We start from the raw sequence: 27,972 nt of genomic DNA on the forward strand, positions 1-27,972 counted from the left end.
AGTATTATTTATGGGCTTTTGGTAGAACTTTAAAAAAACTTAAGTGGTAAGCACAGGAAAGCTTTTTGTTTCAGGAGATTAGAGGTTTCTAATCCTCTGACAGATGTCTGTCAGTAAGTCCTGATGTTAGGTGCCATGAAACTTTTCAACACTATCCAGCACTTCTTGGCTTTTTGGTGGTGTAGTCATTCATGACCATGTTGCTGTGAGCCTGTACTTGAGGATCTTCGGCAACAATTCCCTGGTACTAGCCCAGGGAAAGTCTATTTCAGTGTAGTTGGTGTGGAGAAGACCAGCCTTGATATAATACTGTGTTTTGTTGTTTAAGATTTATATCCAGGCACTTCTTAATCTCTCACTCTGGCTTAAGGTTTTCCTCTTGTAGATGCATTTGAAATCCTGATTGTTTGGTGAGGCAGTGTTATATCAGGGTGCAGTGCGTGGTCTGTAGCAGTGGTCCTCAGCAGCACTTCCACTCAGTCACTTAAGGAGCTTTAAGAAAAATGCTAATGCCAGGGTGCCAGCCCAGCCCAGTTAAATCCAAATTTGGAGTCAGGGTCCAGGAATAGGTATTAAAAAGAGAAGAATAAAAATACTTTTAATTTAAAAATAAAGCCTACCCAGATGACTTGGGTGACTATTAGGAGTGAGGATTGAGAGCCACTAGTGGAAGCCCTGTTATGTAACATTTGGGAGAGCTTCTGGCTTTAGGGTTACGAATACTGCCTAGGACAGAGCTTCTGAAATCTTAATACGTACGCAGATCATCTGGAAATTGTGTTAAACTGCAGATTCCAGTTCTTGAGAGTGGGGTGGGGCCCAAGAGTCTGCGTTTCTGAGAAGCTCCCAGGTGATGCTAATGCTGCTGGTCACACTGCTGCATGCCCTGCATAAGTCGACAGGGCCTCTGTGGTATTTTACATCTAATACATAGCTACATGTATATATAAGATGGGAGGGTATTGAAACCTAATCACATTTTTAAGACACCAAGGAAAAAAATATTACTGTAAAGCAGAGTCCCTTTTTTTTTTTTTTTTTTAGTTTTTATTTTAATTCCAGTTAGTATACAGTGTACTAGCAGTTTCAGGTGTACAATATAGTGATTTAACACTTCCATACAATACCTGGTGCTTATCACAGAGCAGTCCTTGATCCCCATCACCTATTTCACCCATCTACCCCCACACCCCTGTCCTGGTGCTCACCATCAGTTTGTTCTTCGTAGTTGAGAGGCTGTTTCTTGGTTTACTTCTCCCTGTAAAGCAGAGTCACTTTTAAATTTGTTTTAGATGTGTGTCGATGTTCACATAGAGAGTTAGCTCTCATTGAGGCACACCTGTACCTTCCCTGAATAAATTGTTGCTATGAAACCTTATCGTGTTAGTTACAACAGTCCTTATAGCCAAGGGCAGGAGGACTTTGATCAGATTTGTTTGAAAATACCACCTCTTTTGGCTCCTGTTTGCAGTTGGAAGGAGTATCACTTTGTTTTTACTCCCTTGACCCCCATAGCAACATTGGCCTGAATTTGTAGTTGGCATTGCCAAGGTAAAGGTGCTCCTGGAGGTCAGATACCGGAAGAATCTCAGACATCATGGCAGTATTGAATGCTAGCATAGGTATTTCTGTGGGTGCTCTGGATAAGGAGCTGATACTGATCTTGTCTTTGCATCGAGATTTAAAGAACCTTGGACAATGACCACATCTAGTTTGGGTGATATCCAACCTCTCAAGTTAAAGCCGAACTTACTAATTTCTACAACCCCTGACTGTTGTAATGACAGAAAAGAAACTACAACCTTATAAAGCATCTGTGTACCAGACACGGTGCTGGCCAGTTCAGATAGTATTTCATTTGTCCCCAACAGTTCTGTGAAGGAGGCATTATCACCTTTTTAGCAGTGAGGGAACCAATGCTCAGAAGGATTTGTTATAAACGTCCAAGGTGGTACAAATGGGATTTAAGTCCAGGTCCCTCTGACTCCAGAGTCATTGTCCTTTCCCCTGTACCATAGGTCAACTTTCTTGCAAATAAATAAATAAATATCTACATTTAAATGATCTTAGTTATGCCTTAGAAGTTTTCTTTGAGATTTTGTCAAAGGCATAAGTAGTTAATATTTTATCATCACTTTGTGGGAAACTGGTTGACTTTTATATTCTCATTTTGCTGAAAATAGTGGTTCTGCTTTCAAAATCACTACCTTGCCTTCAGGCAGAACTGAACTCTGATAGGTTCAGGAAGCAGATTACAAATGCCTGGGCCAGCTTTGGGAACAATTTTATTTTGCTGTTGGAACTGAATTAAGAAAGACTTAGCTTGAGTTTCTGAAGCATAGATGCTGTGTTAACGTGTGCATTTTCTAGTCTCATAGGATTTGAAGAATCTGAATACATTTATACCTAATAGCTGCAGCCCTTGATTAATAACAGATTTTTTTGACCTTTTTTTGCTTTAAATCTTTTTATTTTGAAGTAATTACAGATGTATAGGAAGTTGCAAAGATAGTTCAGAGGGGTTGCTTGTACCCTTCACCCAGTTATCCCAGTAGTTACATCTGACATAACTATCACACAAGAGGAAAGCCAGGAAATTGACACTGCTAGCAATCCATGTGTGTAGTTCTGTGCCACTTTATGACATTTGTGGATTCTATAACCACTGTCTCAGTTAACTACAGAACTGTACCTTCAACACAAGCATTTCCCTCATACTACCTCAGTTATAGTCACCCCCTCCCCCACACTATCCCTGACCTCAGCAGATGCTGCTGTCAACAGAATTGTCTAATTCAAAATTGAATATTGTATGTATGAACCACTTGATCTCGCATAGTCACATGCTGAGTCAGCTCACATCAGTAATGATCAGTACCAAGGTTTTAAGGCCTGATCATAGTTTCCATGATCTACCTTGGGCACTTAATGCCTGCTAGATTTTATGTCTTCTGCTGGGTTTTATGTCTTTTATCTTACAGATCTTTAGAAAATGCCTTGTAAAAAATCAGGTTGTTTGATGTTTTTCAAGTCCAGATACAACGATTAAGTCATTTACTTTAGAAATTTCAGAAGTATATGAAACTATAAAGTGATGTATATGTATAAAGTGATGTAATTATCATGTGTCAGTATAGGAGAGCTCCTTGGGCAGTATGTCAGGGTACATTCATTACAGTGGGTTGGTAAACTCCTCTAAATTGCATGCAGAATTTGTGGGTATATGTACAGGTAGGTATGGATATGTAAGTCCAAAACTTGTATCAGATTTTCCAGAGAGTTCTTGATCTGAAAATAATCATCAAAATCTAGGACTGTGCTAAGTAAATAAAAAACCAAAAATATAAATATAAATATGAATATAAAAAAATAAGGGTCACCTGGATGGCCTAGTCATTAAGCTTCTGCCTTCTGCTCAGGTCATGATCCCAGAGTCCTGGGATGGAGCCCCATGTTAGGCTCCCTGCTCAGTGGAGGAGCCTGCTTCTCCCTCTCCCATTCCCCCTACTTGTGTTCCCTCTCTAGCTGTCTCTCTGTGAAATAAATAAATAAAATCTTTAAAAATATTAATAAAAATAAAAATAAATCTCTTCCTTAAAAAAATCACTTAAAATGGAAATTTTCTTTGTGAGGGTAGTAGGAGTGAACTTTGTATTTTGTAGAGGAACAGAGCCTTCCTGTCTCTAGGAACTATTCTCTGACTTTATTGGTGCTCAGTATTTTCTCCAGCCACAGAGACTATCTGGAGGCACTGGTGTCCTATCTGAATCTGGCTATTCAGAACTACTTGCTTAAATAGTGAAAGATCATCACAAACTACCAATCACTCAGAAAACTTTTAACACACTGCTCTGTGTGGGAATGGTTGGTTGTACATTTTTAATTTCCAAGTCCTTCATTTCCTTTCCCCATCATCTTTGTACTAAGGAGACAATAACTCTGGATTGGAGTTCACCTAAATTGGAGATGTATGCACTTTCTGTGGAGACAAAGAAATGATCAAACATATTGAACTGAAATTACTAGGGCCCCCGAGACCTGCAGCAGGTACTTGTGCTGGCCAGTGCCTGCCAGGAGTTATAGATACAAGAGTGTATGTGTGTGTATCTTTTCTCACTTGATGTGCAAGTTGGAATAGGAGACACTGAAAAACAAATTCCATTAGTTCCTATCTTGTTGAACTTCCTGATACTCCCCCCCCTTTTTTTTGCTTCTTTCATTTTTTTCCCTCCCCCCACTTTTGCAGTTTCCTTCCTCTATCCAGCTTGTTTCCTGATTCAGCCTTATCACTACAGAAAATACTCCTAAACCATATCAAGGATTAAGACTGTGTTACCAGCATTCCTACTTTGTTTCTCTCAACAGCAGGTTTCTGACATAGGCTCTTGGCAAAATAATTGTCAATTTCTTCACCTCTGTAACATGATTGAATTAGAAACCTTGTATTTCTTATATGCTCTTATATACCCCAGTTAATGATTACTTTGCTTGAATAACCTGAGGGCTTTTGCTTTTTGAACCAAAGCATGATTTATGTTCCTTTCTTGTCAGTTATCATGAATCTCCTTTCTTTTCCATTTCTGACTGATTGTCAAATCTGAACCTACACTTCCAAGCAAACCCTTCTCTTTTGGCTAGTTGAGTTCATGGGTTATTTTGACCATTGTTTTAGCTCTATAAACTGCCCTTACTTTTTTTTGTTTTGTTTTGTTTTTACAGTTATAACTTTATTAATGATATCAAAAATATACACTCTATAGAATCTAAATGTATTTTCTGAAATACCAAATAGAATATCATTACATAAAATATGCTTTTATTAGTACAGTGAAGTATTATATAACTATTAAAATCTAAACTGCCCTTATTACCTCATAAGGGAAGATCATTGGGAAAAGAAGAGTCCTTTTTTAAAATTTTTGCTTGAAATGTCCTTGAATCAAAGCTACTCCTCCTTTGTTCCAAATGTTCATGTTAATAACCTATATTCATGAATTAGGTTGAGTTTTGTAAATGGTTTACCAGATGTGAACTCTTAAATTTAAACCTCTCCCCCTTCCTACAGCCTCTGTCACTCTGCCTCCCCCTTCTTACCCCAGATCTGGGCATCAGGATTCAAAAGCTACACAGCTTTCCCAGCCTAGTATTTGCTAAAGCAGTCTTCTAATGAAGAACCGTTTAGTTAGAGATAAATTTAAACTAAGCCCACAAACAAGCCAAATAATATATTTAATTAGGTCTAAAGTTTGGAGTTTTTTTGCCAGCTCTGATGACTTCCATAATTCTCATCATCATTTTGACCACCGATAACAGAGATTTTTATTTATTTATTTATTTGACACAGAGAGAGCACAAGTAGGCAGAGAGGCAGGCAGAGAGAGAGGAAGGGAAGCAGGCTCCCTGCTGAGCAGAGAGCCTGATGCGGGACTCAATCCCAGGACCCCGGGATCATGACCTGAGCCAAAAGCAGAGGCTTAACCCACTGAGCCACCCAGGTGCCCCTTGACCACTAATAATAGGATCAAGATTCAAAATAATCTCCCTAAACTGGAAAACACTTTATTTAACCAAAACTAAATAGATGAAATTTTATGAAGATGTGTAAAGTCTCATTTAATCCTGGAAAGATCTCATTTGATAGCAGTTAGATGAGAATTAATTTAGAGGCAAGGATTTGTAACCTGACCTCAGCTTTACATAAGCCAGAGTATGTAAATACGGCAGCTATCCCACATACAGGCCTGGGCTGTATCAGAACGCTTGTGCCTGCATGCTGAAGGCAACAGGTGTTTTGCTCATTTTCTGCACTGGTGACTGTATTTGAACTATTCTTTGAGGCCTGGGTGCCATATTTTAAGAGTGTGTTCAGAGATGGGCATTGGGAACGAAAGTATCTGGAGGTGCAGGTTATATACAGGAACTAGCAAATCGGCAATTCACTGGGTGTTATACACAAACAATGAATCTGGGAACACTACATCAAAACCCAATGATGTATTGTATGGTGACTAAAATAATACAATAAAAAGAGAAGAAGGAAAAAACAAAAACAAAAAAACCCCTGCCTTGCCTAAAGAGAAATCCTGACTTTGAATGTCCAGATGGTTTTACCAATATTCTTTAAAAAAAAAAAAAAAAAAAAAAAACAGATTTGTTTGTTATGCTTTGTAAAAAAGAACTAGTACTGTTGGATGAAACATGTGGAAAGGTTCCCACGACTGTGAAGAGAAAGAGGTCCAGGCCAACCCATTGCTATGCCAGCTCTAATCACTTTTTGATCATAGCCACATTAGGGAAACCTGGGGCCAGAGCCCCACCCTGCCAAGTTCTTTCTTAAATTGCTTACCCACAGAAGTAGTGTGTGATAATGAAAGGATTGTTGTTTTAGGCTGCTAAGTTTTGCAGCGGTTTGTTACCTAGATAACTGAAATGGCTCTCTAAGGAGCTGTCATTCTGTGGCTCTGTGATTGTGCATTGGTGAACCTGGTAGATGTCTTAACCAGTGGAATGAGGAAATCATGTCATCTAATGAATTGTTCTATTTCTCTCGCTTCTTCTAATGGGAGGCTCATTCAGTGGAGTATGGCATTGAGAGCAGGCACTGTAAGAATTTGATAAGCCTGTTTTTGAGCCCATGGTTAGTGTGAAGACTGATTTGGGGCAAGTTACTTAACCTCTCAAAGCTTAGCTTCTTCAGTCATAAAATGGGGTAATAAATTATCTAACAAGAATTAAGCTAAGCCTTAGCAAGTCTCTAGCATGCAGTAAGTGCCCAACATACCTTAGTTGCTGCTGCTAAGATTGCTGTCATCATTATAATTGGTAACACACTCAAATTTAAGCTGGTGAATAATAAACTTAACATAGTAATGAGAAAATTTTAATCCATGTGTGCATAGTCACATGCTGAGCAATATTTGTTAATATAAATGTACTGTGTAAACTTACTCATTGCCAATAATTCCTTTCCTTTTTTTTTTTTAAAGTGTGTCCTGGGTGGGAGTGGGGCAGAGAGAGACTCCTAAGCAAGCTTCACGCCCAGTATAGAGCCCAGTGCAGGCCTCAGTCTTAACGACCCTGAGATTATGACCTGAGCTGAAATCAAGTGTCACACACTTAACCGACTGAGTCACCTAGGTGCCCTAAATCCTCCCTTTTATAGTCTTCCAGCAAGGAGGCTTTTTGTTGCCATTTTGCCATTACAGCAATTATAGTGGATTTCTTAGCATATCAATTTTTAAGAATTGGTATTTATTATGAGTAATAACTAAAGCAGTTATCTTCCTTCTAATGTGATGTCCTATACAATTTGGGGTAGATGTATTGGCATTTGTTCAGTGTGTAAAGAATTCATTGCTTTAAAATAAATGAGCGAAAACTGAGATAAGACCTCTTTATCATCATCAACATGTATTGAGTATTCATGGAGATGATGGTACTGAATTTAATAAGTTTCAAAATGTATTTGATGCTATCCCTGTTCCCCAAAGATTTACAGTGTTTTAGTACTGTTAGAGTCTGTTTATGGAAAGATAATAGGATCTCAAGGACAAGTAGACTCTTCAGATCATCCAGTTTATGCCACTGCACCAAGCAGGACTGTTTTGGTCATCACAATGGAAATTAGTCTGATTCCATTAACAGTAGCAAGGGAAAACAGAGTTTTAATGTGAGTTTCAGAGATTTAGATATAAAAAATGTTCCTCAGACAGGGAGTGGACAGTACAAATACTTAGGTCATAGAAAATTTAACGCTTGGAGAGATTTACAAGTGGAATTACACTTGATCTTAGCCAAAAGGCCGAGAAGCGATTTACAAGTGGAATTAAATGCCATCTAAGAAAATTGAGGGATAATCCATTTAGGAAGCACCGGGAGACCATTACCCTCCCCTTTTCTTTCACTGAAGTTCATCTGAGCAACATAACATACTTGGAGGTATGAAAGGACAAAGTAGTGAATAGTTTACCAAGGATATTGAATTTGAACCAAAGTGATATTTTGTACCTAGTACAATCTTTCCTTCTGTTAATACTTTTGAAGCCAGACACAAAAGATATCCTTTTACAGGTTATGTAAAGTTCTGATTTCTTACTTCTTCCACAGTAAACATAGTTTGTTGGCATTTATTTAATAATGGAAAAGCTGGAGAAACTTAAAAGGTTATAAAAATTTATGTGGTGTGTCCTGATGATTGCTCTGATTGCTAAAGCTGCAAAGACAGTAGGACTTGGCCCCCTTCATGGAATTCATGGTCCTCTGCTAGAGGACACAGTTAGAGAAATATCTTGAATGTAATGTAACAGATTCTTTAGGAGAGTGTAAGAGTCTTTTCTACAGTGTATTTCTCTATAGCAGCTTGAGTGATCTTTGGAAAATGTAATTGAGATCATGTCACTACTGTCTTCAAAACCTTGCAAAAAGCAAATTTTTACAATGGCCTAGAATTCTGTATGTCATAGCCACCCACCCCCACCCTATCTCTCTCTCTCTCTCTCTCTCTCTTTCTCATATATACATAGACACACACTCACTACTGCCCTACCTCATCTTCTGGGTATTTGGTAACTGCTCTGCCCTCATCACACTGGCTTCCTTGCTGTTCCTCTAGTATTTCAGGACTGCTCCCACCCCAAGTTTAAGTACTTGGTGGCTCCTCTGTGTGGAATGGCCTACCCCTTCCTCTTTCACACTTTTGTACAAATATTACCCTATGTATAATTGAAAACACAAACAATAACAACAAAACAAAAACCTTGACACTCTTATACCATTTCCTTTGCTTTATTCTTCTCCATAGCAGTTACTGCCACCCGATACATTGAATTGTTTGTTTACCGTCTTTCCTCAGTGGTTTGGAAGCCCCATGAGGGCAGGAATTTTTGTACTCTATATAAGCATCTAGAACCATGCCTTGCATGAAGTAGGCTCTCAGTAAAGTTTTTATTGAATTGAACTCAGTTATTGAAGTATGTTTTAAACATTGTGGAAACAGACTAGAGAACCATTAATTTTTACCATGATGCCAGAAAAATCTACAGAGAACTGATGATTGATCTTGGTACAAAGGGCAAGAGTCTGTGAATGGACAAGGTATTGTAAAGAAGATGTAACTTGTTACATAACTTGGTACATCTTCTTTTCTATGCCTTTTCTTTCTATTTGCCAGCTTATCCTGGGTCTCAAATGTCCATGGAGTCCAGGTATCTGACTGTAAATGTGTATGTAAGTAGTCTAATTTTAAGATGACAGGGAATCAGGAAAATTGATATCCTGCCCAAAAGTTCCCAAGATTTATAAAATAATGATGATGTTGAAATCAGTGGTGGTGGTAGATCTTGTTCCAGACAAGTAAAACATGTTTGTGATCTCATTTGACACAACTGCTAATTTGTAATCTTTGGCCTAGTTGAAGGTGAGAAAGCCAGTTAGTTTTATGTACATAAGTGTGGAATTGGGTAGCAAGGAGTAGCTGCTTAGAATAATGTTGCTGAACGGGCTAGGCAGTATACTATACATATTTGAGAAGTGCTTCCTGTTTCCTGGGTATGTGAATATTCACATCTCTCTTCTCTGGGAAGTTGTATTCCTCTGATATTTGAACTTATAAAAAGATCTTTGTGCTTTGGTGCCTGTCACAGGCATAGGGATGGATGAGAAGCTTGGAGAACTTGCCCCACAATGGGCAACTGCCTGACTGGAGTGCGATCGTAGTGTGAAGAGTGCCCAAGATCAGGTTACTCTTGGCCTCTTCTAATTCAGCGGTGAAATCATTCCAAGTGAGTAAGAAGCATTGCCGAGCTAGATTTTCTATTGAGCACAGCTTTTGATAAAAGGAAGAAGAGCTAGATATTGACTTTTTAGTGCCTATTCTATCAGTGGTCTGTTAATCAACAGAGGATAAATTATTGCTCCTCAGACACAGGAAAGGATCCCCTTGGCTTGAAGGCGTTTCTACCTTTCTTTTCTTTGTTTTTTTCTTTTATTGGTAGAGGATCTTTCCTCCAGCCATTTGCTCCTTGGGGGTTTTGTTAAGGACTGAAGGAAAACTGAAGGGAGCTCTTTTGATTTATCTTCTATCCCTTTCTTTTGGTCACTCCACAGGGCTAAAATAGCCGAGTTGGCTTTAATATATCGCCATTAGAGACCAAACATTAGCTGGAATAAACCATCATGCCTCACAATGAAAAATGTCCCCTGATTGGCTAATTAATCAGTCAAAGGGGAATGACATGGCTCTCGGCTTGAGGGACTCTGGTAGAGAGAAACAGGCTGTTGATAAATGGTTTTCCAACAAATTCATATATCAAGGAAACTTAGTCATTTTTTAACTATACTTTGTGTGACTGCATTTTTTTCCAACTTTTTCTTTTCTGCTGCTCTTGCTGTTTGGGCTACGTTTTTTTATTGTTGATAGAAAAATATAGGATTTTAGATATGAGAAAAGAAATGCTTTCCACTTACTCATGTCTGTTAGTCTGATTGGTTATGACTGTCTACATTTATTGATAGGTGAAAATCTGCTTTTTCCAAAATAATTTATGGAATTACATTTTCTTGGCTTCGTCAGAAGTTAATAAGATCTCTGGATTCTGGTCCACACTGCCTAAATTTGAATCCTGGCTCCATCAAGTTGCTAGCAGTGAGCTCCTGGGCCAATGACCCAACCCCTATCTGCTTTAATTTCCTCATCTTTAAAATGGGATAATAATAGTATTACCTAAAAGAATTATTAGATTGGAGATTAAATGAAGTCACCTGTAAAGCATTTGAAATAGTCCCTGGCATGTAGTGATAGTGAGTACTCACTGAATGTCTGTTATTATTTTTTAATCAAAGTAATAGATGCATACTGATTTTAAAAATTAAGTTACCCTCATTGGCTTCTAAAGAAAAGCAACATTCTTCCATCACATCCCATGCTGTTTCACCTCCCAAGTGCTCCGGTTCTTTTAAAATTATCTGGTACTTATTTTCATATTTTAAAATATCTTACATTGACACTCTTGATGCGTTAATTTTTTTTTTTTTTTAACATCATCTGAACTTCTGTTTTGGTAGGTTAGGCCTTCTTACCACTCAAAGTACTGACATAATTATTAATTTGGTATTTGGTATCTACATTTTCATGACTATGTAAATATTGTTCCTTGCCAAGCCAAATAGTATACTCTAATTTCTTTTATAAGTGTACATTGCCTTTTATAATTTTGCATTGTTTTCTGGTGGGGAACAAAGGGCGTGTCCATGTAATTTTTCCTGTACCCCCTAGTAACCTTTTAATATCCAACTTTCTGCCATGTTGAGCACACCAGCTAATCAGTGCAGTTTTCTCCCCAGGGATTGCCCTCCTAGGACCCCCTTCTTCCTCATCACCCTGACTGGCTATTTGGTTTGCTCCGTCACTGGCATCCCAGACTTTCCCCTGCGCTCTGCTCCCATTACCTCTTCTGTCCCCCTTCATCTTTTGCCAGCTTTCTGAGAAGGAGTACAGTTCTCAAGATCTCTATCCGAATACCATGGCAGATTGGGTGGGTTGTAGCATTCTGGGCTGAAAACCATTTTCTTTGCAGGATTTTGAAGGTATGACTAGTCCCTTCTGATTTCCATTCCTGCTGTTTTTATTTCAGTCCTTTACATAGATCTGTTTTCTTTGTCTTGTCTTTAGGAGTTTTTAGGATCTTTTTATCCTTGGATTTCTAAATTCTCATGGAAGTGTGATTGGTTGGGTATTTTTATTCACTAGGTACTTGACACATCTTCCAGTGCAAAGATCCATGTCCTTCTACCAGTCCTGGAAATTTAACCTTTTTATCCATTCTTTGGTATTTTTTTCCTCTGTTTTCTTTAGAGGTCACTATTACACAGTGAGCATCTTGAATTATTCCTTGGATTTTTTTCATCTTTTGTCTTCTATTTTTCTATATCTTTCTTCTACTTTTGGAGATATTTTCTTGATATTTTTTCTTCCAATCTTTCTACTAAAATTTTTTGTGGTTTTTTTTTCCCTATTAAAATTTTAAGTTTTGCCCTCATATTTTTAATTTCCAAGAGCTATTTCTCATGATCCGATTGTTCCTTTTTGTTTATTTTTCAGTACCCCCCTATTCTTGTTTCATGGATACATTTATCTCTGAGCACAGTATTTTATGAGAACTCCTGGTGGTTTTTCTCTTCTTCTGAGCTCATTTTTCCTTTTGGTTTTGGTTTCTTTCATGTTGGAGATTTTCCTCATAGTCTGATGTCCCTTTGCTGTCTGACTCTTACTTGAGTCTGTTGGTAGCCCACCAATTGGAAGTTCTGTTTGCACAGGCACCACTGCTTTCCTTCAGTGAGGCTCAGTTTCTCTAGAAAGGCACTGTTGCTTGGGGAACAGGGCCTGGGTTCTGGTGATGGATGGGGTGAGAAGGACATTGCATGCATACTCTGGCTGCCTTGCCCTCCAGCTGCAACTTGGTCCTACCTGGCAGAACTTCTCAAGGTTGGTCTTTCCAGAGACTAAACCCTTTGTTTTCTTACACATTTTTATTTTAGAGAGAAAAATAGCCCTTGTTTTCCATTCTGTAAGTGGATAGAGCCTAACACACAGGGATATTGGCCAAATCATCACTAAAGAAGGGGTCAGAAACATTAAGATGAAACCCTTTCACATCAGAAGAAAAATTGTTTGGAAATTTAACAACCCTTTCTTTCATCCATTAATTTCAAATGTAAACTATTTTATCTCAAAAGACTTGGGCCAGGGGTGAGATAGGGGTGGGGATTGTTTTCAACTCCTGGCCCTAGCATTATTTGTGTTTTAAAACAACAAACAAACAAAAAAAACTTATTTGCTCCTCAAGATTTACTTCCTTATAAGGTACATTTAGATAAGATTGGCCTGGAAATATTCTAAATTTTACATTATCCCTGGTCTCTCATGTGGACTTTCTCCTCCACTTCACTCTTTCTCCTCCCCCTCATGACTATCTCCTATTACAGCCTTCAGAATATATGCCTGAGGAAGACTGAAGAAGCCTGTCCCCCTTTTGAAGTGAAGAAAGTGGCATATTTTTCTTCACCCCTCTTTCAGCTTTAGTGTTGGTTCTTACTGGTTAAGCATGGGTAATTTGCTGAGTTTCTCAGTTTACTTTAGACAACTATATATCATGGAAATATGTAATTCCTAATTTATTGTATACAAATGTGTGAGTGGATTGCAGAAAGTACCCTGAGCCTCCAGACATACATGCTATTAACACCCTGACATGGAAGCCTTTTGGGTGTTATTCCTGTAGCCAGCAAGCTAGATCTATTTTATGTTTTCTCCACACATTGTAGGAAGGCGTAGGTTAGACATCTTGCCCCTGACTCCCATTTTCCTCTCCCACCAAAAGAATGCAAGGTGTTCTGCCAGGAGAGACAGGCATCACCTCCTGACAGGTTTGCCTTTCTTAGAAATTATAATTGTACTATTGAGAAAGATTAATGGAAACTAGCTATGATGTCAAAATGGAAAGAGTAATGGACTGAGGGACAAGAGAAGATCTCCATTTAGGTCTTTAGATCTGTTGGTAATTGCTTTTGTGACTTTGAGCCAAGCCTTACCTTTCTCTGGTCCTGAGTTTTAGATTGAAGTACTGGTGGGATCACTTCATGTGAAAATGATGACGAGTAGATTAAATGTACCCAGCGTTGTAGGGTAAACAAAGTAAACACGCCAATACCTTTTCCATCACTATATGTTGTATTTGCCCAGCATAGTTGGATAATGAACTTGAGTATGATCTTTGATTTCTTTCTCTCCTTTGACCTTCATGTCCAGTCAGATCATCAACAACTCTTGTTGATTTTATTTATATTTTTAATACCTATGGCATTCATCCTGCTTTTCCATTTTTACCAAAATCATGGCCATTATTACTACCAATTGTTATTACCATTGAATTACTTTCCTAACTGGTCTGCCTGACCCTAGTTTTTCCTATTTTCAGGGTATTCTCTTACCTATATTCATGAACTCTCTCTTGTGTAACATCACTGCCCTGCTCCAATGATTCCTATGTCTAACAAATGCACTGTCCTTAGCCTTGTATACTAGGCCCTCTACCAACTGGCCTGGTCTGTGTCTAGGAGCTAATACCTGCTGATTCAAAATCAGATCGCCAGGACTGTCTCAGTCAGCTCCAGACATCCTTTGTCTTCTCACATCTTTGTTTCCCCACACCATTGGCTCCTCTTTCACTGCCCTTGCCTTGTCCACTCTGCCTGAGTCTTCCAGTGCGGCTCAAGTCTAGCCTCCCACCATTGAAGTAGGGAGAGAAGGACAGTTGTTTAGTCGAACAAGCATTTGTATTTTAAGTCCTGGCTCATTCATGTATTCAGTCAGATTGTTATTAAATGCCTCTGTGCTGGGCACTTTTCTAGACACTGGTAATGCAGCAGTAAGCAAAACAGACAAGAATCGCTGCCCTCAAGGGAGTAACATCTTCATGAAAGGGTTTCCTACGATGGTCTTTCCCTTCACTGAACTCTGCATTTGTCTGAGTTTGCTGTCACTGTATGCTCTTAGTTTGTAATCTCTCTTATTATCCTTTTAATAGAATATGTCTTGCTATTCTACCTGAGGCAGAGGCCATGACTGTCACTTCATCGGCACTAGCTCAGCATCTTTAGTAGTTGCTCATTAGGAAACTAGGTAACTGTGAGTTAGTTGGTATAATTCAGTGGATCGGTAGATAGAACTTTTATAATATTCATGGGAATCAAGTGTATTGTTTTAATTGCAGGTTAATTTTCCTGCTTCTTAATTGATGACTTTATATAAGGACTGTTTTAAGTTTCTGGTTACTCATAACAACCTTACTCATTATCCACTTTATTAAGAGTTACTTAAAATTCACTTCCATGGTAATCTGTGGAAATCTGTTTCAACACCAGAAATTATTTTCCAGTGCTAAAAAAGAACTTACTATCACTGATCAATCTTAGTAATGCTAAAAGTAGAACAATCAGAACTTGTGTGCACCTGACATATGCATATGAATCTAGGAAGTATTCTTGGCTTTAAAGTAAAATCTTTTCAGGTCTCTAGAAGTAACTTTCGCTCAAAAAATACAGTGTTTGGTGGTACAAGCTTAATGACCTTCTGAGGAAGCAAATAAAAATCCATAATGTGAAAAATTGTTTAAGACAACTGACCCAATTTCTGCAGTAAGTCAGTGGTATGAAAAAACAAATGGGATTGTCAGGTGGAAAGAGACTGTAGATAGAAAGACTCTAAGGGATAGAAGTCACTAGACATAATATGTAAGCCTGCTGTGGGACCTCATTTGAACCATAAGACGATTCACATGAGACAGTTGAGGAATCTGATTGTGGATTGTGTATTAGATGATGTCAAAGGATTATTGTCAGTTTTGGTAGATGTGCTAATGACATTGTGATTATGTAAGAAAATTTCCTTATTTTTTAGACATCTAGAAAGAAGGAGGAGTGAAATGACTCATTATCCAGAATTTGCTTAGAAGTACATACACGAAGATTAAAGAAATGATGTAGCAATGTGGCAAACCTTGTTAATTGTTGATAATAATATTGGGGGTCCACTGATTGTGTATATAATTAAAAGTTTTCACAACCTAAAATTTGGTAAAGAATCTCCTAATTATAATATTATTTAACATTTATTTAGCTTTGCTCAAAGAGTGGTGTAATTATTTTGTATAGTAGGTTAAGAATGTCAGGGTCATCCTTCAAGTGCAAAGTTGTTAGTGCCCAGTTTATTTTTGTCCTATGTCCTAGTTTACTTCTTCCTCAAGTCCTTTCAATAAGTCTTCTTGTCATCTATATTAATATTAATAGAAATCAGGGATGGAAGCCAGCAGAGAGACAGAATAAAAGTGGATGAAAGATAATGATTAGTTTGAGTCTCTCACAGAATATAAGTTCCTTGTTCTTTGAGCACTTCATCTTCCCACACCTATGGGTCTGCCATATTCCTTATGTATGGTTATGTATGGTTCATCATCCCAATTGCATGGGACAGAGAATGAGGTGTGGAGACAGAGTACTTGATTCCTCCTGGGTCCACTATCATCTGTCTACTCATGAGTGCTTGGGAAATCTAGATCTGGGAGGAAGATTTAGTAATACAGGGTCACTAATAGGTTTACATCATCATTTGGGTTCTGGCAAGAGATAGCAGTCCCAGAATGGGGTCAGGTTCAAAAAGTGGTTGTTTTATGGAATGAAGGAGTGGAATGCAAAGCTATTCCAGATCTGGAATATCCAAATTTAATCAGTTTTCCATGGTTGAAAGTTGTTTTCATAGAGTAAAGTTTTATCCTTGTGTGTGTAATGAGGAGTTGTGTGTGTGTGTGTGTGTGTGTGTGTGTAATGAGGAGTTCTGAGCGAATTATCTTTAGTGTGTGAGTAACTCACTTTGTGTAAATACAGAGGTTTGTCTCATCAGCCTGTTGTCAATTCCGTGAGCTTATTCCTGAAATCATTCTATTTGTTCTGGAGAAGCAGGATGCTCAGAGCATCATTGTTAAGGGATTTATGACTTGTTCCAAGGAGTTTCTTGATTACTCTAAATCTTCTTTCTTCCCTCCTCTATCTCCTAAGCCTCCTTTTTATTTGTTCATTACTTGGAAGTCTTTGGGCTCTTTTCTCTTCCATGTACATTTTTCAGTTTATTGGTAGGAGACAGTTGTGACTTGTAAGGCATATAGAATATCTTCTACTTCCCTTTCACATTGGAGGAACAGCACCATAAGTTGGCCGCATTTCAGTGGCTTTTGGTACATGATATGATGTTTTCTTTACCACTTTCAGTCTGTGACCATCAGAGTCTCTCATGGGAATATGATGGTATCTATGCTCAGTGATAGATGTGCCTTATCTTTTAGACAAACTTATTGGTCTAGCTGTTGGGATTCTTGAGATACTGATTCCAAGCACATAGCATCCAGAACGGGATGCTAATACAATGATAACAGATGTTCCATTTCATTAGAACTGGTTTAGTATAGTTCAGTGAGTATTGATTGTTTTAAAACCACAGTACCAGTAAAAGTCCCAATTCTGTCACTTCATCCTCAGTGTGACTTTGGATAAGTGGAAAAGTTTAGAACTGAAAGAGACCACCTGGTTCTCCTTTTGACTTTAAGAAAAGGATACTAAGGTCCATAGAGTCTGAGCTTGACCAGCAAAGGGCTGGTCTGAGAGAATTCCAGCCTTAACTTCTAGATAAAGGCATCACACCATTTACCTGGCCACTCACCTGCTCTGGGCTTCTGCTTCTTCACCTAGAAATGATGGGTAAAATAACTTGGATGATAGCACTGTGAGACTCATTAAGTCATAAAGCGGATGTAAAGAGTCCAGTTGTCTTTGAAAGGATAGGAAGTAAGTCCAAGCAAATACCAGGATCCTGCTCATTTTCCCCTACTCTACTCTATGAAAGATAGAGTTTAAGGGGCAATTCTGTAATCTATCAATGGAAACCCATTACATTTCTTTATTTCCTCTCACCGTTCTTTGCTCTCTGCAGGATGAGACATGATTCATCTGTGAATTCTCTTATGTGTTGATATGTTCCAGGATTCCCTTTTTTAGTAGGACTACATACATGACATGTATTTATATGTATCTCGCTGAGCTTGACACAATAAAATGTAGAGCTGAAGAGATGTACGCCAGGGATCCAACAAGGAGCTGTCTGGCTGTCTTTACAAACTTAGGGTTTGCTTGTGCAGAAAGGAGAGTTGGGCCAGAGGCATTGTCCACTTACTCAGATACATGGGTCCTGTATGCCAGCACTTTGGTCAGGCGCTGTGGTTGGAGGCTGTGGGAAAGCACAGAGAAAAGAGTAGTGTCCTTTTCTTTTTAAGACTGGTGTCACACTAGGAATTTGTACTTTTTTCTCAACCAGATCATGTAGATAAACTCCACTTTATTGTTTTAGTTAACCATGACCAAGAAAAACCCAGTTTACTCAGAACAGCACTCTCAATAAAAGAATGACTAAGTAATTATTATGAACATTGGCTAAAACCCTGCAGTAATATCTGATTGTGTCAGTACAGTTGAGCAACAAGTCACTCTTAAATTGGACAGATGTGTGTATACATATGGAGTGTTAAAGCTTTTGTTAAACCCTAAGAAAGATCCATACCATGTTCTGTATGTCAGACTCTTATTAGGTAATGTTCCTGCATCTAGGGTCTCACTTGGTGTAAGTGACAATGTCAATAGAAAAATGTAATTTAAATCCAAACCAAGAAGGACAAAAATCTTAACGAAGTAACAGATGCAAAAACAGTGTAGGATGATGGGAAGAGTACAGGGTGTATGCATATTTGGGTCTCAGTCTTGCCTAGGCTCTTGTGACTCATGTGGCCTGAGGCAGGAATTTAATCTCTCTGAACCTCAGGAGGCAGCTAGTGACAAATTGCCCAGCAAGGAATAACCTTGACCCTAATTCAGAGTAAGTTTCCTGTTCAGCTTCATCCGAAGTCATTCTAACTTGGATAAAAACCTACTTTGCCCAGGAAAGTTCCTAAGATCCATGTTCAAATCCGTAGTCCTTAAATGTTGTTCTCTTCTCTCCTGTTGGCTGACTCTTCTCATGGCCCATGGCTGCTTGCTCAGATGCCGTGCATCCTCATTCAGGTGCCTGCAGACGCCATGTTTTGTGTCCACTGCACCCTAGCGAGTAGGATTAGCTCTTGGTGTTGCTACCCACCCAGCTTTGGCCTGAGCAGCTGCGTCATTCCCTGCAAGCTTGCTCCAGGTTAGGCTCGTCACCTGTGCATTTCAGACCTTATCAAACATGGGCTTTCATGAGCCAGACAGATTTGGTTGGGAAAAGAACCAAAATCTTTTCTGGCAGCTATCGAAGGCAGAATAAGGTGAATGAGCCAGAGCCAGGCTGGAGAAAAATGAAACAGGAGCAGACATGTCTGTTCATCATCTCCCTAGCAACTGCCAGGCCTCTGGAGCCTGAAGGGGACTGATTGTCTTGTAATGTAAAAGCAGCAACATCAAAACACTTCAAGGAGTGAACATAACTTTTTTTTTTTTTTAAGATTGTATTTATTCACTTGAGAGAGAGAGAGAGCATACTAGCGAAGGGGCAGAGGGAGAGGCAGAAGCAGATTCCCCACTGAACAGGGAGCCCGATGTGGGACTTGATCCCGGGTTGACCACGGGTAACTAAAGATTTGGGTGGTGATTGATTGCTGTTCTGATATGAAATACAGTAGTCCTCCCCTTTGGCTTCGCTTTCCATGGCTTCAGTTATCCATGCTCAACTGCGGTTCCAGAGGAGATGATCCTCCTTATGATGGATCTTCAGAGGGTCACCAGGAGCCTGCTGCTATGTCACAGTGCTTTTGTCACACATCCTCCTCCCTTCATCTTATCACGTAGGCATTTTAGCATCTCACATCCTCATAAGAAGAAGGGTGAGTACAGTACAGTAAGATATTTTGGAGAGCAAAGGAGAGAGGGACCACATTTACATAACTTTTATTGTGGTATATTGTTAAAATTGTTATGTTTTATTCCTAATTATTGTTAATCTCTTACGGTACCTAATTTATAAATAAAACTTTATCATAGGTATATGAAAAAAACATATATATTCAGGGTTTGGTACTCTGCAGTTTCAGGCATCCCCTGGGGGGAGGGTCTTGGAAGTAGCCACAATTAAGGGAGCACTACTGTAATTGCTTCTTACACCCAATTTGGGGAAACTGGAGTATTTTCTGAAAAGCTGACACTAGGAGGAGCACCTGAGCAGTAATTTATTCACTGCCTCCAGTTCTTAAATTGTTAGGCAGAAGAATCACCTGGTGAGCTTGTCAAAAATGCTTATTTTAGGCTCTGGCTGACTGGACTCTAGAAATAGGCATTTTCAACGAGCCCCAGGTGACTGTGGTGTGCAGTTTCAAAAACATTGACTAGGTCTTTAGACTCAAAAGAATTTACTTCTAAGAAGTTAGAAAGGGTGGCTTTCCCTTTTTGAAAGACTTAACAAAAACAATTGATGGGACTATGGAGGGATTTTAGTTTTAACCAGCTTACTGCCAAAGGACTTTTTCGAAATACCCACCGATACAGCTTTTGAATTGCCTGATTGGCTTTGGTCAATCAGGAGTCCTAGCTGCAAGCTTGATTGATAATAAGAAATTATGTATTTTTCTCTTCTTTAATAATTTCCATTTTGTATTACCTTTATATATACTGAGTGAAAGTATGCATTGACTTTTTAACCATGTGCTAGTTAAAAACTGGTAAAAGTAGTATGTAGCCACAATAATTCATTCTGAGTTGTTTCCAGTTAAAGGCAAATGGATTTGGGAGGGCATGAAATTCAACTTTAAGTGGCAACTTCTTGAGGCAGGGGATTATGCTTCTCTTTGTATTTCAACAATACATGCACACACACAAACACATTTTTGTGGGCACTTAACAAGCCATACCGTGGTCAGATGTACTCTAGGAGAAGTTCAGTTAACTTTTCCGAAATTTTGGCTGACTAGGTTATTCAAAGAAAGTCTGTCTGTCTGTCTGCAGTGATCTCAGAAGCACATCACTTGCAATGATCTCAGAAGCACTCAGAAGGACAAATCCAAAATGGATTCTGTCTCACTTGATCTATTCTTCTCTTCTAGTGTAGCTTTTATACCTGAAAAGTCAAGGTAAATACACTTTTCTTTCCCTAAAATTACTTGCTTTTATTTCTTATTAAATAAAAATAGCAGTTGTTGTTTTGACTTAATTCATCATTTAGAACTTTATACTTCATTGCATTATTGACTAACATTTTTCTGACATAATCCAATGCATATCATATTAATGCATATTTTTTTCTCCATCAGAAACTGAAAGGACATTAATTGCTATTTTACCATTTCCTACTGACTAAGTGACCAAATGTTTAAAGAAATTACTATGAATTTCTTTCTTTCTTTTTTTTTTTTTAAGATTTTTATTTATTTGACAGACAGAGATCACAAGTAGGCAGAGAGGCAGGCAGAGAGAGAGGAGGAAGCAAGGCTCCCTGCTGAGCAGAGAGCCCGATGCGGGGCTCGATCCCAGGACCCTGAGACCATGACCTGAGCCGAAGGCAGAGGCTTTAACCCACTGAGCCACCCAGGCACCCCTATGAATTTCTTTCTATGACTATTTTATATGCTGTTTGTTTAAATGCATATACTGGAAAATATCAAAAGATGGTTTGGGGAGCTTTTTGTCATGATGATGAAACACTAGAAATAAAAGTGAATTCCAGGTGTCCCTTTTCCTAGGTGTCTGTGCTTAGATTCTTTTCTAAATCTTTGATCCAGAAGTTCTCTTTTTGTGAATAAAATAATGATTTATTAATATTCCCCAAACTGCAGTAACCTGCATGATTTAGAACATGTTTATCTTCTGAAAGCTGTTTAACAGCTATATTTTTATGACCTCCTTTAAGTCATAAAACATGTGTTCAGAACTTTAATGAAGATCAGTAGAGCTCCACTGTAGGCTGCTTCAAGCTCTGCCTGGCAGGTTTGACCTCAAACCTGAGCTAAATGCAGAAGGTCCATAGTGTTAAACTGGAGCTTTTTTATTAGACAGAAAGTGGTTCAGCAATAATCATCATTTTAGTGTAGAGAGGACAGTCTCAACATTGTTCACTATTAGGCACCAAACCTAAGAGATACATAAGACAGGTATTAAATACGAGGTAGATTCAGAGAGGTTAAGTAAAGTAACTTGTAAGTGTCACGACTGTGTTCAAAAACCAGGTCTTTTTGAGTGTAGCTCAGCAGCATTCTTGCAGTTGTTTTGCTTTACTATGTTGCAGATTGATTAGGCGGGCCTCAGCTGGGTTAGGGAGACTGGGACTGGATCAGCTTCAGTTCAAGTTGTGGTACTCTTTCTTCTGATTAATTCTCTCAGCATTGCTGTAGGGCAGGGTTTTCCAGAGGTGTTCCATGGAACAGGAGATGGTATTAATAGATGTTGTGGGGGAAGGAGGGGAGGGGGCTGATGGTTGTCATGTCATGTGTTCAAATACACTTGGGAAACAATAGATTGAACATATAATTATGTAACTGTTTGTTTAAACTGCATCCTTTTAGAGACTTCTATGTGGTAATGAATATGGTACATCTCCAAAGCTTCTGTTACTTATTGGACTGTGGACCCTTCTTTTGAAAAACTACCTGTTTATATCTCTTAGAACACATTTAGGAAAGCTGCTCTAGGTCACTAAGAGAAGAAATTACCAATTAAAAATTTGGATCATCTGGGGCGCCTGGGTGGCTCAGTGGGTTAAGCCGCTGCCTTCGGCTCAGGTCATGATCCCAGGTCCTGGGTTCGAGCCCCGCATCGGGCTTTCTGCTCAGTGGGGAGCCTGCTTCCTCCTCTCTCTCTGCCTGCCTCTCTGCCTACTTGTGATTTCTCTCTGTCAAATAAATAAATAAAATCTTTAAAAAAAAAAAATTTTGGATCATTTCCTTACACCACACACGAAAATAGACTCAAAATGGATGAAGGATCTCAATGTGAGAAAGGAATCCATCAAAATCCTTGAGGAGAACACAGGCAGCAACCTCTTCGACCTCAGCCGCAGCAACATCTTCCTAGGAACATCACCAAAGGCAAGGGAAGCAAGGGCAAAAATGAACTTTTGGGATTTTATCAAGATCAAAAGCTTTTGCACAGCAAATGAAACAGTGAACAAAACCAAAAGACAACTGACAGAATGGGAGAAGATATTTGCAAATGACATATCAGATAAAGGGCTAGTGTCCAAAATCTATAAAGAACTTAGCAAACTCAGCACCCAAAGAACAAATAATCCAATCAAGAAATGGGCAGAGGACATGAACAGACATTTCTGCAAAGAAGACATCCAGATGGCCAACAGACACATGAAAAAGTGCTCCATATCACTCGGCATCAGGGAAATACAAATCAAAACCACCATGAGATATCACCTCACACCAGTCAGAATGGCTAAAATTAACAAGTCAGGAAATGACAGATGCTGGCGAGGATGTGGAGAAAGGGGAACCCTCCTACACTGTTGGTGGGAATGCAAGCTGGTGCAACCACTCTGGAAAACAGCATGGAGGTTCCTCAAAATGTTGAAAATAGAACTACCCTATGACCCAGCAATTGCACTGCTGGGTATTTACCCTAAAGATACAAACGTAGTGATCCGAAGGGGCACGTGCACCCGAATGTTTATAGCAGCAATGTCTACAATAGCCAAACTATGGAAAGAACCTAGATGTCCATCTACAGACGAATGGATAAAGAAGATGTGGTATATATACAGAATGGAATACTATGCAGCCATCAAAAGAAATGAAATCTTGCCATTTGTGATGACATGGATGGAACTAGAGGGTATCATGCTTAGCGAAATAAGTCAATTGGAGAAAGACAACTATCATATGATCTCCCTGATATGAGGAAGAGGAGATGCAACATGGGGGGTTAAGGGGGTAGGAGAAGAATAAATGTAACAAGATGGGATTGGGAGGGAGACAAACCATAAGTGACTCTTAATCTCACAAAACAAACTGAGGGTTGATGGGGGAAGGGGGGTTGGGAGAGGGGGGATGGGGTTATGGATATTGGGGAGGGTATGTGCTATGGTGAGTGCTGTGAAGTGTGTAAACCTGGCGATTCACAGACCTGTACCCCTGGGGATAAAAATATATGTTTATAAAAAATAAAATTAAAAAAAAAATTGGGGTAGAATAATGAGTTTTTAAAACCTATCAGAAGTCAACAAGTTAGTTTTCTTGGCCTCCCTGTGTCTTAAACATTTTATGGTTTTAAGGAAAATGTCTTACCAGAACAAAACAAAACAAATAGAAAAGCAAAGTAGAGGCATGCCTAGCTAACTGAATCATCGATATAATAGAGAATTACTGTCATTCTTTTTCCCATTCTACTCTCTGAAACTTGATATGATGGCCAAGTGACAGACACTATGATGGAGGCTGAAATACAAAGTATAAAAGATATAATGCATCAGATTGTTACAGATTATCTCCACTCTGAAGTTAACCAAATCAAAAGATCTTTAAGCTCCATTACGCCCAGAGGATACTTGTGCCGTTTGCCTGCCTGGGGTCTTTGACTTCAGAGGAAGCACTCCTTGCCCTGCTACCTGGTTTTTCCCTGTGGTTCCTAAGAAGCCTTTCTTCTGTGAGCAGACAAGTTACTTCCATGCATTTAGCATTTAATGAATGTGCTTTTTCTCACCATCATTATCTGTAACCCTAGAAATCTTGTCTCATTCTCACTTGAACTCACTAGTTCTCCAAATTTCAGAGCTCTTTCCACCACTTAGCATCCAAAGTCCTTAGCCAATTCCCATTATGACATACCTTTACTGTCTTCTGTTGAGGATTTAAATACCTCAGGCAATGAAAGCAGTTGCTGTTTTTTTCACCCATACAAATTCTGTGTTCAGTTGAAAGGGAACGACTGCTTAGGCAGCATGAAAAAGATGCAAATGATGTTTGTGAATAAATAAGGGCCTTTTTGTTGATTTTTGGTGACTGTCATAATATGTGGAACTCCCTACCATAGAGTAGATTTTAAAAAGTGAGAACATGTTCATTTTAACTTTACCTGTTTAGGGTAATAAAGTAGCTTTAAGAGTCTTGGGGGGTTTTTTTGTTTGTTTTGTTTGTTTGTTTGTTTTGTTTTTTTGTTAAAAGCAGTGACTATAAAGTAAGTCCTGAAGTTACAAAGTAAAGACTTTGTTTTTGCTTGAGGTGACACTGATTGCTGAAAATTTTTGTTGGCACTTTTAGAAAGGACCTTTTCTGCCTCATTGATTATAGCGGCTAAGAAAGACAGCATGGGAATGAGCCAAGTCCTTGGTCGGTGGCCAAGTTAGAGAAATTCTGTGAACTTAATTGGCTGGGGTGGAGGTTTGATAGGCCTTAGTCACACAGGTCTGGTGAATTTTCTTACTTTGATATTAGCACTATCACCCAGCCCAAGTGATTTGTGTTGTTGAGTGAATTCATCTTGGAATTTTGCACTTGTAAAATCAAGATACTTTTGAGTTTTATTTTCTGATTCTCTAAATGAATGCCCGCTTTCTAGACAAACATTAACATTTAGCCTGTGTGAATATTCAGAAACATATGATGTGTTAATTTCTGCCTTCTACCTCCTTTATCACCATTTCTCTTCTTCAGTGATGTTAAATTTCCCATTCTGACATGGACAAGGAAGCTTACCCTGAATAAATACAATAGATAAATGGTCTTTCTGTTCCTGGGAAGAATTCAGAGCACTCTATGTATCCGAGGTCACTAAAAACAAATTACCTTAAAAATATTTATGCACTCAGTTTTTAGTTTTAAATCCTAAAAGTATGATCTGAAGTCATCCATTTTCTTCTCATTTAAAAGTAATAACAAGCAAAAAGTGTGGTCCTTTTTACTTTGTATGGGCATACCTCGGGGATATTAAGGCTTTGGTTGAAGATAACCACAGTAAATCAAATATCACTATAAACCATGTCAAATGAGTTTTTTGGTTTCCCAGTAGGTATAAAAGTTATGTTTACATTATAGTGTAGTCTGTTAAGTGTACAATAGCATTGTCTAAGAAAAACGTACATACCTTAATTAAAAAAATATTTTATTGCTAAAAAATGCTAACAATCATCTGAGCTTTCAGTGAGTTGTAATCACTGCTTCCAGATCAACATAACAAATAATGAAAATGTTTGAAATATGGTAAGAATTACCAAAATGTGACACTCAGAGACATGAAGTGAGTAAATGCTTTTGGAAAAATGGCACCCATAGATTTGTTCCACAGGGTTGCCACAGACCTTTAATTTATAGAAAATACAGTACCTGTGAAGTAGGGTAAAGTGAAATACAGGGAAACAAGGTATGACTGTAATACTATTTCAGCCTTCAGCCAGTATGTAATAAAGCTGCTTTTTGTGAGAAAACAAAAGTTGCTTTCTTCATAGGTTAGTGGAAGTGTTTGTGAATGTTTATAGGATCTATATAATTTTTTTTTTTTTTAGTTTTTTAAGAGATTTTTTATTTATTTATTAGAGCCCAAGCAGGGGGAGGGAGAAGCAGACTCCCTGACATGGGTCTCAATCCCAGGACCCTGAGATCACAACCCAAGCCAAAGGCAGCCACTAAACCAACTGAGCAACCCAGGCACCCCTAAGATCTATATATTTTAAAATATACTTGTAATTACAGATTTTAGTTGATGTTAAATTACCAGTGAATGGGCATTAATATTTTGGTTCTTCTGAGAGCCCATTCCTGGAAATAACCCTTCGTTGCCTTCCCATAGCATTCTCATTTTTGAAGAGAAAAATTAGTAGTTATTATGTTAATGACAACTGCTAAGCAATTAGCAAATTGATTTTTTAACAGTTTACACTTGTTCAAATTTAAAACCATTGGTAAATCTTTGAGTATAGTTGTCCTCTTATGTGAAAGCTATTCTAGGCAGCATAGCTTTCACACACCCCAACTGAATTATTTTTGCCTCTTGTTTGAATCTGTTAATAGATACTCCTTGAAATAATATTTGTTTTACTTTTATCTTGAGTTAAATCTCTGCAGGCAATAAGGAATACACTAAAATGCTCATAAGTGACTCACATTATCATGATTTGTTATAACAATATTAACTGTGTTCATATTGGTTTGACAGATATCCCTGAGGCTAAATGACTTATAAACACACTCTACTTTTGTTTTGGAAAGTAGAGTCCTTTTTGTTTTATTATTGAAATTAATAACCTTTCGTAATAAAAATTAAAACAAGTGCCTCCATTCTACTGGACACATGTATTCTTCCTTAAGCATGAGCCCATTTGAAGCTTTTCAGTGGGGACATTAAGTGTCTAGGTCAAAACATTTGAACAAACAAAGCTCAGGAAAACAACTCTTGGCTCAGAAAAGTCTTGTGCCATAAATAATAATTTGCTTATTTTTTGTGGACCAGCAAATAGAAGGATTCTCCAGATAAAATGCTATTTAAAGTAGTTTAAGGAATGCAGATGCTCATAGAAGATTTGAGGGCAGGAATTACCTCAAACTTAGGCTTCTAGAAGCTCCTCAAGGCTAAGATATCCATCCCTAGCAAGTACTGACACATAGTACACACTCAATAGATGTTAACAAGGGTTGGGGAATAGTCTGTTGTGGAACAATCTAGGGAGTGTGACTTGGCAAATACATGGAAGTGGGAAGAAGATGGTGTGAAACAGAACTTGAGTGTGAATGGAGAATCTGTTTCCACACGGCAATGAGAGATGCTTGATAGGGGAAAAGGCTAAGCAATACCTAAAATGGGCTGTACGATTGGAGTCTCAAATAATATAATGGCTTATCTTGTTTAATCATGCATATTACATATTAAAACTGTATATAGTACAACTTACAATGTTAGTAATTAATACAGTTTGAAGCTATAATCATACCATATATGATACACGATGTATGATATATATACTTACTGATACAGATTTATTTGAATGCCATTTGTTTCAATTCTGAGTTGTATATACTGTGAGCCATACATCACAACTTTAAAGCAATCACGTCCCTCAACTACTTCCTTTTTTTTTTCTACTACATTCACCTGTCAATACAACTGTTAATCTGAAGATCCCAAAAATATCATTAAACCTTACCTGAGTTCCTGTGGTCTGCATAGGGCATACCATTTGCCAATGTCTCATGAACTCAGTCACCAAGATTTTCTTTTTACTGTAAATCTGCTTTACCTCGTTCATGAATTCCATAGGCAGTTCTTGAGCACCTGCAGTGTGCCGGGCACTCTTCAAAACAATGGGTTGGGAAGACAAAGCCTGGTGCAGCCTCCCATGGAGCTCACAGTGGCCTGGAAGAGAGACGTGGTTTATCATTTCAGTGCAGTTTCGTAACTTGTGCTAGAGGTGCACACGTGGGC

General features: G+C 38.5%; 1 protein-coding gene and 1 long non-coding RNA gene across 6 annotated transcripts in view; one reads left to right on the forward strand and one right to left on the reverse strand.

Annotated features, from left to right (window-relative positions):
* PINX1 (PIN2 (TERF1) interacting telomerase inhibitor 1) overlaps positions 1 to 27,972 on the forward strand; it is a 102,464-nt gene that overhangs the window by 36,211 nt on the left and 38,281 nt on the right. The window lies entirely within an intron of this gene.
* On the reverse strand, positions 1,169 to 27,968 carry LOC125092944 (uncharacterized). The gene is made up of 3 exons (XR_007125111.1): positions 27,695 to 27,968; positions 17,777 to 17,830; positions 1,169 to 1,258 (listed from the first exon to the last, which is right to left on the reverse strand). It is a non-coding gene; the product is annotated as an uncharacterized LOC125092944 (long non-coding RNA).

This window comes from Lutra lutra, chromosome 2 (assembly GCF_902655055.1).
Source record: "Lutra lutra chromosome 2, mLutLut1.2, whole genome shotgun sequence".
NCBI lineage: Eukaryota > Metazoa > Chordata > Mammalia > Carnivora > Mustelidae > Lutra > Lutra lutra.